This window comes from Tamandua tetradactyla, chromosome 14 (genome assembly GCF_023851605.1).
Source record: "Tamandua tetradactyla isolate mTamTet1 chromosome 14, mTamTet1.pri, whole genome shotgun sequence".
Classification (NCBI taxonomy): Eukaryota; Metazoa; Chordata; class Mammalia; order Pilosa; family Myrmecophagidae; genus Tamandua; species Tamandua tetradactyla.
The window spans coordinates 63,907,446-63,928,457 of NC_135340.1; the positions used below are offsets into that span (position 1 = coordinate 63,907,446).

The following is a 21,012-nucleotide window of genomic DNA, read 5'->3' on the forward strand; positions in this document are numbered from 1 at the left end:
CTAAAATGTCATTCAAACTATGTCAATTCTCAGTAGAAGAACCCAAGTTGCTCCCTATTGCCCATTAGGTTTTGTCCAAGTTCTTTAAATGCACTCTAAGCTATCAAACAACTGGCTCCACCTTTCCTGTCCAATTTTCTCATTGCTCAGCATAAATCTTATAGTTTTCCTTAGACCACTGTGTCAAACATCTACACACACTGTACTTCACCCCGCCTCTGGGATTTGTTTATATTGACCCTACCATCCAGAATGTTTAATCTTCTTACTGTCAATTCATACTCTGTGTGCCATTAAGAATAGAAGCAAGACTCATCTCTTAGTTCATTATGAACTAATCCCAGAGTTACAGAAATTTTTCTCTTTTCTAAATTCTAAATTCCCTATGAACCCAATCTATGGACTTTCATCCAGCATTTGGAAAGTACGTATATACACATACACCCACATACATACATACATACATACATACATATATACAGTTGATCCTCATTATTTGCAGACTCTCTATTTGGGGATTTGCCTACTTGCTATTATTTATTTGTAAATATGAAATCAATATTCGTGGTGCTTTCACAGTCATGCATGGATATATGTGGAGTGGTGAAAACATGCACATTCCCAGTTGAGGATAAATAAGAGACACTCAACTTTATTGTTTTAGCTCTCCTACAGTAAGCAAGTGTCCTTTTTGGGATGTATTTAGTGACATGTTTTTCTACTTTTATGCTTTTTTGTTAATAATTCCACTGTTTAAAATGGCCTCTTAGGAAAGCGCTTGAAGTGCTGTCAATGTTCTTAAGCACAAGAAGATTGTGTTATGCCTCATAGAGAAAATACCTGTGTTAAATAAGTTTGTTTAGCGATAAGTTAGAGAGCTGATAGTCTTGAGTTCAATGCTAATGAATCAACAATGTATAGTAAAGAAGGTGTTTTTTTTTTGCTTGGGCAGGCACCGGAAATTGAACCCAGGTCCATGGCATGGCAGGCAAGAACTCTGCCTGCTGAGCCACCGTGACCTGCCCAGTAAGTAAGGTATCTTTAAACAGAAACACACACCAATCAAGGTTGTGCTTTGATTGATTGAAAAAATGTGATGAGCAGAGGCTTGCAGGAACCTAACCCTATATTTCCCCTAGGAGCAATGGCTCAGCATGCACTAAGTCAGTGTTTGCAGCAACTTTATGGAGCAAAACTACTGTGAGTAACAAGAAGGAACAGTATGGTATATAAATAAATAAATACACACACACCTATATGTAAATATATATGTAGGCTACATGTCCTCATCTAAAATATGTCAGGCACTGCATTAGTGATAATCAAATCCATGTTTCAATTAAACAAATTACATGCTGTATTAGTCAGAGATCTCTACAGAAAAATAACTGATAGGAAATACACAAATATGTAATGTAAATATTATGAGATTTATTATAAGAATTGGCTCACTTGCTGTGGGGATGGTCAAGCCCAGATTTCACAGGACCAACTGCAAGCTGGGAACTCTGCAGAAGTTTTACACTGAAATCCTCAGGAGAAGCTGACTGGCTGAAGTAGAGGTGGAAATTCTCCCTTCTGACTGCTGAATTAATCACTCCTCTTTTTCAGACCTTCAACTAATTGGATAAGATTTCTCTCACTTTGAAGGCAATCTCCTCAGTTGATTGTAAATGTAATGAGCCTAGTAGAGCCTACTTACTAATTATTTAAATCCGTGAAATGTCCTCACAGTACCACCAAGTACTTGTGCTTGCCTGACCAGTGCTTGCCTGACCAATCAAATGGGCACCATGACCTAGCAAAGTAGACACATGAACTTAACCATCAGAGTCTACCCTTTGTCAATCTTGCACCCGTACCCACCTCCTTAAACTATACTTAATCTATAAATAAAAACAATAACAATCAGACTTTTGTCTAACAATCCTCAATTACCTGCATAAAACTGGAAATGCACTAACTTTCCCCAGAAGAAGGTACAAGTCCTTGGATAAGATCTACTTTTAAATATGATATCCTATAACTTAACTTTAAATACCACAGTTAAAGTTAGTTCAGCTTATGTCTCTAATAAGGGGATAAGATAGGGAAGAAAAAATGTTTTCTTTATGTATATATACAAACATATTCATAGCAAAACAAGGAAGAAGTACTCAAAACCATTACGGTCTTCAGTTATGTGCCTGGTCACAAAGCTTGTATTTATAACTACCTTCTTCCACTATCCATTCCATATTTCCTTTGCCACCAGAACGCACCTCAGCTGGCATGGTTCTTTGCCTGGTAGGGTGACTCAAACATTCATTCCTAAAGTTTCTGGGCTATTAACAGCTCTACCTGAATTGGGTTGTTGCAGTTTTCCATTTACTTTAATCACAGGGCATGTTATTACTGAGAGATGCCATAGAGGATCTCCTGTATTCCAGGCAAACTCTTTTCCACAATCATGTAGTAACAGTCCTATTTCTCCTTGATAATGAGGATCAGCAACCCTGGCCAGTACAGTAATTTCTTTTGCCTGTCAAATCAGGAATATGAGGAGCTCAAAGTGGCTAGGTGGCAGTCTTAACTTCCAGTTCAATGGAATCATTGTGTCTCTTGGTGGAAGCATCTCTTCTTTTGGAATTAAGACCTGTAGACTAAGACTTTTAAGTTACAGGGACAGGAAGAAAACTTTTTTTTAGTGGATCACTAGAGATAATAGTGAGTGGTAGCACTCTTCAAAATATACCCACAGACATAGATCCAATTTTATGAAGATGGTTTGAAACAAATGAACCTTTGGAACCACTAAGGACCATAAGTGATGGCTGGCAGACTATCAGGGAAAAAAAACCCTAAAAATCTTCTAAGTCTATAGTATGTAAAAATAGAGCAAATGCATTAATTAGTATCATACTTTGACCCCATACAATTTCAATTTTAATGCTTGAGATTTAAATATAAGTGAGTATATTAAACTGCCAAATCAGTAAATCTATTACCTTGAAAAGAAACACACACAATCATAGTCAGCAATAGATTCAATAAATGCATTTGTTCCAGATAAATGCTTCACTAAGGACTGCAGCATCAGTCTTTTGCTAACTCTTTAGTTATCTTCAATTCTGTTTGTTTGACAGGATCTAATATTGTTCTATTAAGCCCATATTGCAAGAAGGACCTTAATAGTGACAACTCCTAACATTTTTTCAGATTTATACATTCAATTGATTAACTCTAATGAAAACTTGGCTATCCTCTGAGGATACTGCTTTCCTATAGCCCCCTCAGGTGAAGGCTCTCTTTTCTCCCACAGCATTTATACCACAGAGTCTAGCGATGTGTGAGAGGTGTGTGCCTGTCACATACACCATATACTTTATTTAATTATGTTTGTTATTGTTTATCTCTCCTTACTAGCACATAACTTCCAGTAGGAATAGGATCTTATCTGATTTGTTCACTAATGTATCCCAAGACCTTTAACAATGTTTGACACAGAGTAAGCATTCACGAAGTATTTGTTGAATGAATGAATAAACCAATTTCAATTTAGTGACAGAATGATGAGCATACCTTCTTACAAAGAATTTTTCTAATATATAAGCATGACACAAATGTGGTTGCTTCAAATGAATAGGATGTACTACCTTGTCATGTGCAAATTGGGAAGTAACTTTCTCAGAAGTCTTCACATAATTCACTTCCTTATCATTCACTTGCCCATAGCATGGCAATTTCACATCATTCAATATAGTATGGAATAATGCATTTCATAATATAATAGAAACCCAGGTTTCATGCCCTCAAGTACCTCTGACCATCACTACCAATCAACTGACCAATATCTAGGGGAAATATTTGAAGGTCATCTTTTAGAACACCATGGAAAATTATCTTGTAAGTTAAATTAGTCATTTGAAAGTTGCTTGCTGAGCATGGAATTAAAGCAAAAGGAGATGAAAATTTTTCTTTCACTTTGAAAAATTAAGAATTTTCAATCGCTCATTGCCATCAAGATTTAGATTCTACACATCAGACATATATTAGCAATCATAATTAAACAACTTCCATGATTATATTGAAAACATAAAAACAATTGTGATGATGAATATGATGTTAAATATTCTTACTCTGTTTTCCGATTCATACTTTACAGAAGCTTTTTATAGAAAACTTAGACAAAATATATCAAGCGATATCTTGCATTTCATTATAAGTCTTATTCTTATATTTCTTTTAACTTTTTCGTATTGGTTAATATAACACATATACAAAGTAAAGAAAGAAAAAAAAACAGTAGTTTTCTTGTTTTTACCTGGGCAGGTACTAGGAATTGAACCTGTGTCTTTGGCGTGGTAGGCAAGAACTCTGCCTCTGAGCCACTGTTTCCTGTCCAAAACTAATATTTTTCAAAGCACTCTTCAATAAGTAATTATAGAACAGATCCCAGAGTTTGTCATGGGCTACCATTCCATCATCTTAAATTTTTTTCTTCTAGCGGCTCCAGAACACTGTGATGACAAAATATGTATTTTTTATCATCACAATCAACTTTTTTCTTTTTTTGTGTGAAAAATAAAATATATACAAAAAAAGCAAAGAATTTCAAAATAAATTGCAACAATTAATTGTAGAACAGATTTTAGAGTTTGGTACGGGTTACAATTTCACAATTTTACATTTTAACTTCCTGCTGCTCTAAGATACTGGAGACTAAAAGAAATCAGCAATATAATAATTCAGCAATCATACTCATTTGTTAAACCTTACCTTCTCTGTATAACTCCACCATCACCTTTGATCTTTTTCCCACCCTATAGGGACATTTGGGCTATGCCTATTCTAACTTTCTCATGTTGGAAGGTGCTGTCAATAATATGGGGTAGGGAGATAGATCTAGCTGATGTTCTGATGAAGCTGGCCCCTCTAGGTTTCAGGACTTATCTGATCCAGGGACCCATCTGGAGGTTGTAGGTTTCTGGAAAGTTACCCTAGTGCATGGAACTTTTGTAGAATCTCATATAATGCTCTAGGTGTTCTTTAGGATCGGCTGGAACGGTTTTGGTTGGGTTTTGACAAGTTATGATAGGTAGCAATGTCTAACTGAAGCTTACTTAAATGTGACCTCCAGAGTAGTTTCTCGACTCTATTTGAACTCTCTCAGCCACTGATATTTTATATGTTACACTTCTTTTTCCCCTTTTGCTCAAGAAGGCATTGCTGATTCCTGGACACCAGGGCCAGCGTCATCCCTGGGGGTCATCTCCCATGCTGCCAGGGAGACATTAATCCCTGGATATCATGTCCCACGTAGAGGGGAGGGCAATGATTTCATGTACAGAATTGGGCTTAGAGTGAGGTCACATCTGAGCAACAAAAGAGGTCCTTCAGAAGTAACTCTTAGGCATATTTATAGGTAAGCTAAGCTTCTCCACTACATATATAGGCTTCACAAAAGCAAGCCTCAAGATCAATGGCTTGGCCTATTGATTTGGGTGTCCCTAATATTTGACAGAGTATCAGGGGTTTCCCTGGTGGTAAAGTTTAATAGTTCCGTATTTTTCTCCCATCCCTCAAGGGACATTGCCAATACTTTTTGATTATCTGCTTAATTTATTTTAGGATGCATTACATTAAGTTATGCAGGATTAAAGGACCTCATTCTTATTCTGGGCTCCCCGTGTTTTGACTGCTTAAATGAGCTATCCAGACAGGATGAGTTAGATTATGTGCTACAGAAAATTTAGTTTCCAGACAAAATAAATCTTTCTTCCTTTAGTCTCAAAGAGTAAGTAAAGTTCTAAAATATAGACAATGTCTTCCTTACCCCTGTGTTCTGAATTACCTTAATCCCGACCTGATTGGCTTTGTTCTTATCTCTAAACACCAGCTTATAAATACATAAAAGAGCCTTTCAAAATCCAGAAATAATAATCACCACTCCAGACTAAATGTGTCTGCCTATGAGCTTGCAATCTAGGCCCCTGTTTTCTTATAAGCATTTTCTAAAGAAGACCATACAATAATTGCTCTTTTGTTTCTCGCTTATTTTGCCTCACCAAATGTCCCACAGGATCACTCACAATGTTGCATGCCTCAAAACTTCATTCCGTTTTGTAGCAGCATGGTATTTGATCATATGTATATATCATCATTCACCAATCTACTTCTCAGTCAGTGCATCCTTCAGCTACCATTACCATGGTGATGAAAGTGGAGTCACACAGTATCTATCTTTTTGTGTTTGGCTTATTTCACTCAGCATTATGTCCTCAAGGGTTATCCATCTTGTCATGTGGTTCAGGACATCATTTTGCTTTACTGCAGCATAATATTCCATCATATGTATATACCACATTTTGTTAAGCCACTCATCTGTTGATGGGCATTTGGATTGTTTCCATCTTTTGACAATTGTGAATAATGTTGCTTTGAACATTGATGTGCAAATGTCTGTTTGTGTCACTGCTTTCAGATGTTCTGGGTATATACCAAGCAGTGTTACTGCCACACCATAGGGCAACTCAATATTTACTTTCCTAAGGAACCACCAAATTGTCTTCCGTAGCAGCTGTACCATTATATATTCCCACCAGCAGTGCATAAATGTCCCAATTTCTCCACATCCTCTCTGTATTAGTTAGGGTTCTCTAGAGAAACAGAATCAACAGGGAACACTCACAAATATAAAATTTATAAAAGTGTCTCACGTGACCACGGGAATGCAGAGTCCAAAATCCACAGGGCAGGCTGTGAAGCCAACGACTCCGATGGAGGGTCTGGACGAACTCCACAGGAGACGCTCGCCAGCCAAAGCAGGAATAGAGCCTGCTTCTTCTGAATCCTCCTTAAAAGGCTTCCCATGATTAGACTAAGCATCACTCATTGCAGAAGACACTCCCCTTTGGCTGATTACAAATGGAATCAGGTGTGGATGCAGCTGACATGATCATGATCTAATTCTATGAAATGTCCTCATTGCAAAAGACAGGCCAGCACTTGCCCAACTAGACAAACAGGTGCCACATCTTGACCAAGTTGACACATGAACCTGACCATGACACTCCTCAACATTTGTAGTTTCTTGTTTGTTCAATAGCAGCCATTCTTATAGAAGTGAGGTGGTATGTCATTGTAGTCTTCAGTTACATTTCCCTTATAGCTAATGAAAATAAGCATCTCTGTGATTTTCAGCCATCTGTATTTGTTTTTCATAAAAATGACTATTCATATCTTTAGCTCATTTTATAATTGGATTTGTTCTTTTGTTGTTGAGCCATCTGTATTTGTTCTTCAGAAAAATGCCTATTCATATTTTAGCCCATTTTATAATTGGGTTGTTTGTTCTTTTGTCATTGAGTTGTATGATTTCTCTTTGTATACAGGATATCAAGTCTTTGTCTGATATGTGATTTCCAATTATTTTCTCCCATTGAGTTGGCTGCCTCTTCACCTTTTTGACAAAGTCTTTTGAGGTGCAGAAGCATTTGATTTTGAGGTGTTCCCAGTTATTTATTATTTTTTTCTTTTGTTGCTTTGTGCTTTGGTGTAAAATTTAGGAAACTACCTCCTAGGTCCTGGAGACGTTTCCTTACATTCTCTTCTAGAAGCGTTATGGTACTAGTCTTTATATTTAGGTGTTTGATCCACTTTGAATTAAGTATTGTATAGGGTTTAAAGTAAGGATCCTTTTTCTTTCGACTATTAATATCCTGTTCTCCCATGCCCATTTATTGAAAAGACTATTTTGTCCTAGGTCAGTGGATTTGGGGTCTTGTGAAAAATCATAGATTTGGTGGTCTAATTCTGCACTCTTGATTTTATTCCATTGGTTAATACTTCTATCTTTGTGCCAGCAAAACCATGCTGTTTTGACTACTTTGTTCTTTTAATAAGTTTTAAATTCAGGAGGTGTTAATCCTCCCACTTTGTTCTTCTTTTTTAGGATTATTTTATCTATTGGGCCTCCTTCTATTCCAGATGAATTAATAATTAGCTTTCCCAAGTCTTCAAAGTAGGTTGTTGGAATTTTGATTGGTACTACATTGAATATGAAGATCAATTTGGGTAGAATTGACATCTTAACCACATTTAACCTTCCTATCCAATACGAGCAGGGAATGTCTTTCCATCTATTTAGATCTTCTTTGATTTCTTTAAGCAATGTTATGTTATTTTCTTGTACAAGTCCTTTATGTCCCTAGTTAAGTTCATTCTTAGGTACCTGATTCTTTTAGTTGTTATTTTGAATGGAATTTTTTCTTTAGCCAACTCTTCAGTTAGGTTATTGCTCATGTATAGAAACGTTACTGATTTTTGCACATTAATTTTATATTGTGCCACCTTGCTGAATTTATTTGTTACCGCAAGTATCTTTGTTGTAGATTTCTCAGGATCTTCCAAGTATAGTATCATGTCATCTGTAAGTAATGAAAGTTTTACTTCCTCCTTTTCAATTTGGATGCCCCTTTATTTCTTTTTCCCATCTGATTGCTCTAGCTAGAACTTCTAGTACAATGCTGAATAATAGTGGTGACAGAGGGAATACATGTCTTGTTCCCAATCTTAGGGAGAAAACTTTCTGTCTCTCTCATTTGAGTATGATGCTGGTTATCAGTTTTTCATATGTGCCCTTTTTCATATTGAGGAAGTTACTTTTGTTTCCTAACTTTTGAAGTGTTTTTATTAGAAAAGGATGTTGAATTTTGTCAAATGCTTTTTCAGCATCAATTGAGATGATCATGTGATTTTTCCCTTTCAATTTTCAAATATGCTTTATTACATTAATTGACTTCTTGTGTTGAACCATCCTTGCATTCCTGGTATAAACCCCATTTGGTCATGGTGTACAATTTTTTTAAACATTTTTTTTTTGTATAGTATAGCATATATACAAAGCAAAGAAATAAAAAAGCAATAGTTTGCAAAACACTCTTCAACAAGTAATGACAGGACAGATCCCAGAGTTTGTCATGGGTTACCATGTGATCCTCTCATATTTTTCCTTCTAGCTGCTCCAGAATATAGGAGGTCAGAGGGCCTAAATATTTTCTTATCATCACAATTGACTTTTTTCCTTCTTTTTTTTTTGTGAAAAATAACAAATATACAAAAAAACTATGCATTTCAAAACACAGCACCATAATTAGTTGTAAAACGTGTTTCAGAGTTTGACATGGGTTACAATTCCACAATTTTAGGTTTTTACATCTAGCTGCTCTAAAATACTGGAGACCAAAAGAAATATCAAGTTAATGATTCAGTATTCATATTCATTTGTTAAATCCTATCTTCTCTGTATAACACCACCATCACCTTTGATCTTTCCACCCCTCTCTTTAGGGTTGTTTGGACTATGACAATTCTAAATTTTTCATATTTGAAGGATCTATCACTAATGTGAGGTAGGGAGATGTTCTGGAGAGGCTGGGCTAGGTTTCAGGACTTATCTGGACCAGGGACCCATCTGGAGTTGTAGGTTTCTGCAAAGTTACTCTAGTGCATGGAACCCTTGTGGAATCTTATTTTTTGCCCTAGGTGTTCTTTAGGATTGGCTGGAATGGTCCTGGTTGGGGGTTGACAGGTTATGATAGGTAGCAAGATCTGATTGAAGCTTGAGTAAGAGCAACCTCCAGAGTAGCCTCTTGACTCTATTTGAACTCTTTCTGCCACTGATACTTTACTAACTACACATTTTTTTCCCCTTTTGGTCAGGATGTAATTGTTGATCCCATGGTGCTAGGTCTGAATTCATCCCTGAGAGTCATCTCCCACATTGCCAGGGAAACTTTCACCCCTGGATGTCATGTCCCATGTAAGGGGGAGGGCAATGAATTAACTTGCAGAGATGGCTTAGAGAGATGAGGTCACATCTGAGCAGCAAAAGAGGACCTCCAGAAGTAACACTTAGGCATGCCTATAGGTAATCTAACTCCTCCACTGTCTATATAAGCTTCACAAGAGTAAGCCTCATGATTGAGGGCATGGCCTATTTATTGATTTGAGTGTCCCTAAAGTTTGACACAATATCAGGGGACTTCCGATAGTGAAGTTTAATAGTTCCATATTCTTTCTCTCATCCCTCAGGGGGCTTTGCCAATGCTTTTTGATTATCTGCTTAATATACTCTCAGATGTTTCCAGGCATTATAATAATCTATACATGAATAAAGGACCATTTTCTTATTCTGTGCTCCCAGTGTTTCAGTTGTTCAAATCAGCTATACAGATAGGTTGAATTAGATTGTGCACTACAGAAAATTTCTGTTCCAGACCAAATAAACTTTTCTTCCATTGGTCTCAAAGAGTATATGTGGTTTTAAAATATAGACGCTGTCTTCCTTACCCTTACACTCTGAATTGCTTTAACCCCAACCTATTTGGCTTCATTCTTATCTCTAAATATCAGGTCATATATATAACAGCCTCTCAAAATCCAGAAATAACAGTCACCTCTCGAGACTTAATGTGTCTGCTCTAAAAGCTTACAATCTAGGCCCCTGTCATCTTATAAGCATTTTCTAAAGGTGACCATATCATTCTTGTTCTTTTGTGTCTGGCTTATTTATCTCTACTTTAATCTTTATTTCTCTTTTTCTATTTGCTTTGGGGTTAGTTTTTTGTTCTTTCTCAAGTTCCCCCAAGTGAGCAGTTAAGTCCTCAATTTTTGTTCTTTCTTGTTTTTTAATATAGGCATTTAGGGCAATAAATTTCCCTCTCAGCACAGCCTTTGCTGCATCCCATAAGTTCCAATATGTTGTATTCTCATTTTCATATGTCTCCAGATAGCTACTGATTTCTCTAGTAATTTCTTCTTTGACCCACTGGTTGTTTAAGTATGTGGTATTTAATCTCCATATATTTGTGAAAGTTCTTTTCTTTGGTGGTTATTGATATCCAGCTTCATTCCATTGTGCTCAGAGAAAGTATTTTGAATAATTTCAATATTTTTAAATTTATTAAGACCTGTTTTGTGCCCCAGCATATGATCTGTCCTGGAGAAAGTTCCACGAGCACTAGAGAAGAATGTATAACCTGTTGTTTTGGGATGTAATGACCTATGTATGTCTGCTAGGTCTAATTCATTTATCAAGTTGTTTAACTTCTCTACTTTGTTGATTCTCTGCAGGTTGTTCTGCCCACAGAGGAGAGGGTGCATTGAAACATCCTACTATTATTGTTGAAACATTTATCACTCCCTTCAGTTTTGCCAATGTCTGTCTCACAAACTTTGGAGCTGCATGATTGGGAACATAAACATTTATGTTCTTCTTCATGAATTTGTTCCTTTTATTAATATATAGTGTCCTTCTTTGTCTCTTATGACGTTTTTACATTTAAAGTCTATTTTGTCTGATATTAATATAGCTACTCCTGCTTTCTTTTAGTTATGACTTGCATGGAACATTTTTTTCCCCATCCTTTCACTTTCAATCTATTTGTATCCTTATGTCTAAGATGAGTCTCTTGTAAACAGAATAGTTGGCTTATAATTCTCAATCCATCTGCAATCTGTATTTATTAATTGGTTAAGTTTAGTCCACTAACATTCAAAGTTATTATTGAAATGGCATTTCTTGATTCCACCATCTTATCCTTTGGATTTTATTTGTCAGATCTATATATTCTTTTCCCTTACTGCTATTCTTCAATCCTGTGCCTTCCTCCAGACCTCCTTCTCCTGTCTTATTTTTCAACTGACAGAACTCCCTTCAGTATTTCTTGCAGGGCTTGTCTCTTATTGACAAATTCTTTCACAATTTGTGCATCTGTGAAAATTTTAACCTCTCCTTCAGTTTTGAAGGGCAATTTGGCTGAGTACAGAATTATTGGCTGACAGTTTTTTCTCTTTCAGGATCTTAAATATATCATATCACTGCCTTCTCGCCTCCATGGCACCATTTGAGTAGGCTGAACTAAGTCTTATATGGTTACCCTTGAATGTAACAGATTGTTTTTCTCTTGCCACTTTCAGGATTTTCTGCTTCTCTTCAACATTTGACAGACCAATTAGTATGTGTCTCGGGGAAGGCATGTTTGGATTTATTCTATCTGGAATTCATTGAGCTTCTTTGATTTGCATATTTATGTCTTTTATAAGGGTTGGGAAGTTTTCTCCCACTATATCTTCAACTAATCTTCCTAGCCCTTTACTCTTGTCTTTTTCAGGGACACCAATGATTCTTATATTTGTGTACTTTGTTTTGTCCTTCATTTCCCTGAGATCCAATTTAAATTTTTCTAGCTTTTTTGTTATTTGCTGTTTTGAGGGTTTGAAATCAGTTGTCCTGTCCTCTAGATCACTTATTCTTTCTTATGCTTCTTTAAATCTGCTGCTGTGTATCTCTAGGAAATTTTTTTATTTGGTCTACAGCATCTTTAATCTTTCTGATATTTCTGTTTATTCTTTCAAATTCCTCTTTACGTTCTTCTAGTGTCTTCTTGATCTCCTTATGTCATTAGCCATCCCATTTATTTTGTTTAATAGAGTTATAGGAACATCTTTGATTAATTGTTCCAAAGTCTGTGTCTCCCCTAGTATTTTAATTTGGTCTTTAAACTGGGCTTTATCTGTCTGCATCATGATATGTTTAATGATTTTTGTTGTCTTCTTGGTATGTAAATATCTTGAGTGGTTTACTTTGGAAGTGGATTTCCTTCAATACTCTAAAGGTTTGTATTTGTGGGATGGATATGGAGTAGGATGCCAGGCACTGGGTGGGGCGCAACAGTGCAGTGATGTGTTGAGGTCAAGAAGTCAGTACATGAATGCATGGCAGCTAGAAATGGGGAGGGTGTGGCAGTTTGGGTGCATAGGTCTGGGGGGCAGAGCCCTGGTGTGTGCTGGTCTAGGGGGTAGGACCCTTGTGTGTGTGTGTGTGTGCGTGTGCAGAGCTCAGGGGCAATGGGCTGTAGTTGTGCCTGAGTAGGCTGGGGGTGGGTGTGGCTCAAATTTGTAGGTCAGCCCTTGCCTAGAGCTTGGAGGCGTTCTGGTGACCATGCATGCACACGGATCTGGGAGGGCCATAAACTGATGTATATGTGTGCTGAGCTGGAGTAGGGGGCAGGGAGAGGTTGTATGACTGTATGGGCTGGGAGCAGGTGTAGCCTGGGTATGAAGGTGAGTGCCTGAAGCCTTTATGCACTGGCAACTGTCTGCAGGGGGCAGGGGGGTGGAGGGGGACCTTAAGAGGGGCAGGGCGAGACTGTGCTTGTCAAGAAGAGGTGGGTTGGACTGGGGCAGGTGTGCTTGCACTTGATGTGGGGGTGTGGGAGCAAGTACCTGTGGGAAGGTGGCAGGGTAGGGGTGCTTGGAGTGTGTGGGGAGTGGGTGATGGTGTTCAGGTGCATGGGGTGTGGGGTGAGTTGCAGGTCTTGGGGCTGCACCAGTGAGGGTAGTGTATTCAAGGAATGTGGCTTGGCTTATTTCCTAGTCCCAGTCTTCCTATCTATGCATTTCTTAGGGTTCTGGGCTTCTGTTTGGAAAGTGGTGCTTTAGACTGTTTGCATGGGCTGAATGGTCTTCAGTTCTCTGCATCTCAATTCTTCAGCTTTTGCAAGCAGGGCCTCCCTGTTCCTTGGAGCAGGGGTGAACTCAATCTATCTTATTCTGCCATCTTCCTGGAACCTAATTCTTATTCTTTAAAGATGAAAACCTTACTACTTAAAAAATTAACCAAACAGAAGTTTTTCTGCTCCTAAAGCTCAATGACTTCAAATTATTCTTAAGCAGTTTTATTGAAATATATTCACATACCATATAATCATCCAAAGTGTATAATCAGTGGTTCACAGTATCATCAAATAGCTGTGCATTCATTATTACAATCAATTTTGAACATTCTCATTACTCCAAAAAATAAAAATGAAAATGAAAAAGAATACCCCAAACATCTCATACTCCATATCTACCCCTATTATTTATTTATTTATTTGTCTTTATTTCTTACTCATCTGTCCATACACTGGATAAAGGTTTTCACAATTACATAGTTACACCATGAAAGCTACATAGTTCTACAACCATCTTCAAGAATCGAGGTTACTGGAATATAGTTCAACAGTTTCAGGTATTTCCATCTAGCTATTCTAATACACTAAATACTAAAAAGGGTTATCTATATAATGAATATCTACATCATAGCCTCCAGAATGACCTCTCCACTCTATTTGAAATTTCTCAGCCACTGAAACTTTATTTTGGCTCATTTCTCTTCCCTCATTTGGTCAAGAATGCTTTCTCAATCCCATGCTGTCAGGTCCATGCTCATCTCTGGCAGTCAGGTCCCATGATGCCAGGAAGACTTATACCTCTGGGAGTCATGTCCCACATTTTCAGGGAAATTTACACCCCTGGGAGTCATGTCCCACATAGGGGGAAGGGCACTGAGTTCACCTGCAGAGTTGGCTTAGAGAGAGAGGCCACATTTGAGCAACAAAAGAAGTTCTCTGGGGGTGACTTTTAGGCATCATTATAAGCAGGCTCAATGTCCCTTATACAGGAATAAATTTCATAAGGGCTAGGCCCAAGATCTAGGACTCGGCCTAGTTAATTGATAGTCCCCAATGCTTCTGGGAATTCTGGAATTCCCCAGGTGGGGAAGTTTAATATTTTCACTTGTGTTCCCAGTCAATGGGACTTTGGAAATACTTTTTATTATTCTGCCCAAATTTCTCTGGGATGTATTGGGGCATCACATTAACCTCCAGAGGTGCTCTATTATTACACTTCTCTACCAACAGTGAATAGGTACATCACTTTCTCCACATTTTCTCCAGCACTTTGTAACTTTCTGTTTATTTTTAAACATTTTATTCTCACACCATACAATCCATCCTAAGCAAACAATCAATGGTTCCTGGTATAATCACATAGTTATGCATTCACCACCACAATCTATATAAGGACCTTTCCATTTCTTCTGTAAAGTAAGAATAACAGGAAAAAATTAAAGGATAATAGATTTAAAAATAAAATAAAAAGGAGAAACAACAACAACAACAAGAATCCCATACCACTCCCTAATATCCCCCTTATTGACTTTTAGCTTTGGTATATTGCCTTTGTTACATTTCATGGGAGCATATTGCCATATTATTAACTATAAACTCTAGTTTGAATTGATTGTATTTTTTCCATATACCATCCCATTTTCAGGACCTTCCAATGTTGACATTCATTTGCTCTCCCTTATTTTAAAACATTCTTATATTTGTACATTTAATCGCCATCATTGCCGACTCTAGGTTTTGCAACTTTATGGCCACAGTCTTTATCTTCTATCTTTCCTTCTGGTGTCATACACACCACTAGCCTTCCTGTTTCAATGATACTCATAGTAAGTTTTGCTCATTATACTTATAATATTGTGCTACCATCAGATAGCATTGTGCTATCCATTTCTGGATCTTTACAATCAATCCAGTTGAACATTCTATACTCCCTCAGCAACAAATGTCCAATCTATACCATCTTTATATCCCCTGATAACCTGTTCTCACCTCTAACTCTCAAAGTTTCTCATTAATGTTAGTTCATATTACTGAGAGCATACAGTATTTGACCTTTTGTTCCTGGCTAATTTCACTCAAAATAATGTCCTCAAGGTTCATCCATGTTGCTGCACGCATCATAGCTTTATTTTGTTCCCTTACTGACAATATTCATTTCTACATTCTTCTCCAAATTTCTCTCTCCTGTCTTTCCCAACTTCCTGAAGTGTTCCCTTTAGTTTTTCTTGTAGAGAAGTTCTCTTGTTCACAAACTCTCTGTGTCTGTTTGTTTGAAAGTATTTTTGAAGGAGAGTTTTGCCAGTTATAGAATTTTGGTTGGCAGTTTTTCTCTTTAAAAATCTTAAATATATCATACCACTGCCTCTTTGCCTCCACGGTTTCTGCTGAGAAATCCACATATAGTCTTATTGAGCTTCCCTTGTGTGCTATGGATCACTTTTATTTTGCTGCTCTAAGAATTCTCTTTTTTGTCTTTGACATTTGACAAACTGATCAGTAAGTGTCCTGGAGTAGGTCTATTTGAATCTATTCTGTTTGGGGTATGCTGTATTCTTGGACCTGTAATTGTATGTCTTTCATAAGGGATGGAAAATTTTCAGTGATTGTTTCCTCTATTAGTCTCTCTGCCCCCTTGCCCTTCTCTTTTTCTTCTGGGACATCCATTACACCTATATTAACGTGCTTCATGCTGTCATTCAATTCCCTGAGACCTGTCTCATATTTTTCCATTCTTTTACCTATCTGTTTTTGTGTGTTTAGGATTTCAGATATCTTGTCTTCTTTTTCACTAATCCTTTCTACTCTTTTTCAAATCTGCTGTTGTAAGTCTCCATTGTGTTTTTCATATCTTCTATTGTCCTGTCATTCCCACGAGTTCTTCCATTTTTTTTTCATGCTTTCACATTCTTCTTTACGATCACTCAATGTCTTCTTTATGTTCGTCATCTTTTTTTGTCATATCTCCCTTTACTCGTTGATTTGATTTAGCAAATTTCTTTGATCATCTTTAATTAGTTATTTCAATGCCTGAATCTTATTTTAAGTGCTAGTTTGTTCCTTTGACTTGGCCATATCTTTGTTTTTCCTAGTATGACTCATAATTTTTTCCTGATGTCTAGGCATCTGATTTTCTTGATTAGTTTATTCTCGAGGTGTTTTTTACTCTTTTACCTAGGGTTTTCTTGTTTATTGCTTTTGTTCTCTATCTGTTCTCTGGCATTCAGTTCAACTTATTCTAGACTCTAGCATAGCTTCTGTTTAATTTTTCAGATTTTATTTTTCTGTTTTTGCCCTGCCTAAATAGAACTATTGTTTTTGAGGAAGATATCCCCAGAAATGACTGACCCCAATCAAATTTTCCCAGACCAGACAGACCCAGATTTCAGAAACTTGTAATCAAGTATCAAGTGAGAATGAGACTCAGCATGTTGTCAGACTTTCCTGTGAGGCCTCTAGACTCTGTGCTTTTCCTATCCCTTTTAGCAGGTCACACTTATCAGCCTGCAGATCCCCACTGGCATAAAGTCATGCCGTGCCTTTAATTCTCATCAGATCTGTCCCTGTCAAGGACATGGTTGAGACAAGCTGAAATAAAAGGCAAGATTAAGCTGCTTCTCTTTTCCAGTCCCTGGGGTCTGAATTCTCTGAATGAGGCCACCACTTGCACTGCATGCACCCCACTCCCCTTTTCTTGGGGACAGTACATGCTTTAGGGTATTATCCCCTTCACTTGACTAGTTACTTTGTATCTGCCCTTGCCTACAGCAGTGCTGACAACTGAAAATGCCTGAGGTTTCACTAGTGAGCTACTTAAAATAGTTAAAAAAATGAAACAACCAAAAATGTAAGAAATCCCTTTTCACCAGAGCCAAGGTTTGGCATCAAGAATCAGAGTTGGTAGCTGGTGCTGTGTTTCCCTTTTCTTGAGGCACAGCCCTTTTCCAATATTCTGAGATCAGCTGACTCCAAAATCTTCAGTTTTTAAAAAATCATCCCTGCCTCCTCTCTACTGGGATAGACAATGTAAAACAGAATGTAGGGATTTTACCAGCTTAATTCTCAGAGATCTACATTATTTCCAAGTTTTAAGGTTGTGGGCTTTTTCCATTGTCTTTCTATTTTTTTCCTTCCATTGCTGCAAGTACAGTAGAGTGCACACAGGTACTTAAAAGTTGCCTGTTAATTGAATACACAGAGTTTTCTTCAATTGCTGTGGTTTAAGATATAGTTTATAAAGAAATAATGAGGACTGCTAATGTTTTAACCTTAAAGTACAGATGAAGGGGGAAAACAGGCTTTAAAAATTGGGTGCAGGGTATAAAAATAATGCTGCAAAATGATCTGGGTTTAAAAGCTATATGGTGTTATGTCACACTAAGAAAAATGAACACTAAATTTTAGTTTTATTATATTTTAGTGTTATATAATATTATAATATATAAATTCTAAGAATTTTTAGTAAATATTTATATTATATAAAATATATAATATATTAACATATGCATTATTATAACACTTTAGTAGTAGTATTTAATAAATAAATTGACAATATACTTGTTAAGGGGAGCAGGCTTATAAAAATTGAGTCTTTCAGATACCTAAATTTTTATATTCTACAAGAATTCACATTCTCATCCTAAAAAGTAAGGTGTATGTCATTTTGTTTGGCAGGCAAATTTTAACTATCCACTGTCTACTTATAACATTAAAAACAAAAACAAAAACAAAGTACTTTTAGTTAAAATTCTGGAGAAATTTAACTCCATATGACAATGAGCATCTCATATTTCAAGAAGAAGAAATTATACTTAAAATGTTTTGGATTAGAAGAAGCAAATCTGACAGTGCAGTGTTCACAAAGCACAGATTTTTCTATACCTTGAAAGTCAGGTATAGTCACATATTTACATATATACTCATGTTTCACTCTGGCTCAGCTATTGACCTGCCTCAGCCTTATTTCAGCACACAGATTAAGGTTTTAATACACACAAAGGTACACACACACACAGTATGGAGGTTAAAGAGTTCTAAACTCAAGAAGCTAATCCACCTGAACCTGTTACTAGTCCTAACTTGGTTGTCAACAACCTCTTTGGAATACTCAGCACCTATGGATAGAGGTCATATAAGTAACAAAATGCTACAAAGAGGGAATACAGAAATATATTTTAATAGCCTGTTTCAGCAGAAAAAATAAAGCTCAGAGGATACGATCTGCTCAATGACATTCAATCTTTTTTTTATTAATTAAAAAATTAACTAACACAACATTTAGAAATCATTCCATTCTATATATACATTCAGTAATTCCCAATATCATCACATAGATGCAGATTCATCATTTCTTAGTACATTTGCATCGATTTATAAAAAGTAAAAAGACAACAGAAAAAGAAATAAAATGATAATAGAGAGAAAGAAATAAAAAAATAAATAAATAAAACTACACCTCAGATGCAGCTTCATTCAGTGTTTAAACATAATTACATTACAATTAGGTAGTATTGTGCTGTCCATTTCTGAGTTTTTGTATCCAGTCCTGTTGCACAGTCTGTATCCCTTCAGCTCCAATTACCCATTATCTTACCCTATTTCTATCTTCTGATGGTCTCTGTTACAAATGACATATTCCAAGTTTATTCACTAATGTCAGTTCACATCAGTGGGACCATACAGTATTTGTCCTTTAGTTTTTGGCTAGTCTCACTCAGCATAATGTTCTCTAGGTCCATCCATGTTATTACATGCTTCATAAATTTATTCTGTCTTAGAGCTGCATAATATTCCATCGTATGTATATACCACAGTTTGTTTAGCCACTCGTCTGTTGATGGACATATTGGCTGTTTCCATCTCTTTGCAATTGTAAATAATGCTGCTATAAACATTGGTGTGCAAATGTCCATTTGTGTCTTTGCCCTTAAGTCCTCTGAGTAGATACCTAGCAATGGTATTGCTGGGTCGTATGGCAATTCTATATTCAGCTTTTTGAGGAACCGCCAAATGGCCTTCTACAGTGGTTGCACCATTTGACATTCCCACCAACAGTGGATAAGTGTGCCTCTTTCTCCACATACTCTCCAGGACTTGTCATTTTCTGTTTTGTTGATAATGGCCATTCTTGTGGGTGTGAGATGATATCTCATTGTGGTTTTGATTTGCATTTCTCTAATGGCCAGGAACATTGAGTATCTCTTCATATGCCTTTTGGCCATTTGTATTTCCTCTTCTGAGAAGTGTCTGTTCAAGTCTTTTCCCCATTTTGTAATTGGGTTGGCTGTCTTTTTGTTGTTGAGTTGAACAATCTCTTCATAAATTCTGGATGCTAGACCTTTATCTGATATGCCATTTCCAAATATTGTCTCCCATTGTGTAGGCTGTCTTTCAACTTTCTTGATGAAGTTCTTTGATGCACAAAAGTGTTTAATTTTGAGGAGCTCCCATTTCTTTCTTTCTTTCTTCAGTGCTCTTGCTTTATGTTTAAGGTCCATAAAACTGCCTCCAATTGTAAGTTTCATAAGATATCTCCCTACATTTTCCTCTAACTGTTTTATGGTCTTAGACCTAATGTTGAGATCTTTGATCCATTTTGAGTTAACTTTTGTATAGGGTGTGAGATACGGGTCCTCTTTCATTCTTTTGTACATGGATATCCAGTTCTCTAGGCACCATTTATTGAAGAGACTGTTCTGTCCCAGGTGAGTTGGCTTGACTGCCTTATCAAAGATCAAATGTCCATAGATGAGAGGGTCTATATCTGAGCGCTCTATTCGATTCCATTGGTCGATATATCTATCTTTATGCCAGTACCATGCTGTTTTGACCACTGTGGCTTCATAATATGCCTTAAAGTCAGGCAGCGCGAGACCTCCAGCTTCGTTTTTTTTCCTCAAGATACTTTTAGCAATTCGGGGCACCCTGCCCTTCCAGATAAATTTGCTTATTGGTTTTTCTATTTCTGAAAAATAAGTTGGAATTTTGATTGGTATTGCATTGAATCTGTAAATTAATCTAGGTAGAATTGACTTCTTAACTATATTTAGTCTTCCAATCCATGAACACGGTATGCCCTTCCATCTATTTAGGTCTTCTGTGATTTTTTTAACAGTTTTTTGTAGTTTTCTTTGTATAGGTCTTTTGTCTCTTTAGTTAAATTTATTCCTAAGTATTTTATTCTTTTAGTTGCAATTGTAAACGGAATTCGTTTCTTGATTTCCCCCTCAGCTTATTCATTGCTAGTGTATAGAAACACTACAGATTTTTGAATGTTGATCTTGTAACCTGCTACTTTGCTGTACTCGTTTATTAACTCTAGTAGTTTTGCTGTGGATTTTTCAGGGTTTTCAACATATAGTATCATATCATCTGCAAACAGTGATAGTTTTACTTCTTCCTTTCCAATTTTGATGCCTTGTATTTCTTTTTCTTGTCTAATTGCTCTGGCTAGAACTTCCAACACAATGTTGAATAACAGTGGTGATAATGGACATCCTTATCTTGTTCCTGATCT

At 36.7% G+C, this 21,012-nt stretch overlaps 1 protein-coding gene across 10 annotated transcripts in view; it reads right to left on the bottom strand.

The window, feature by feature from the left end:
• FAM227B (family with sequence similarity 227 member B) overlaps nt 1-21,012 on the bottom strand; it is a 310,848-nt gene that overhangs the window by 162,411 nt on the left and 127,425 nt on the right. The window lies entirely within an intron of this gene.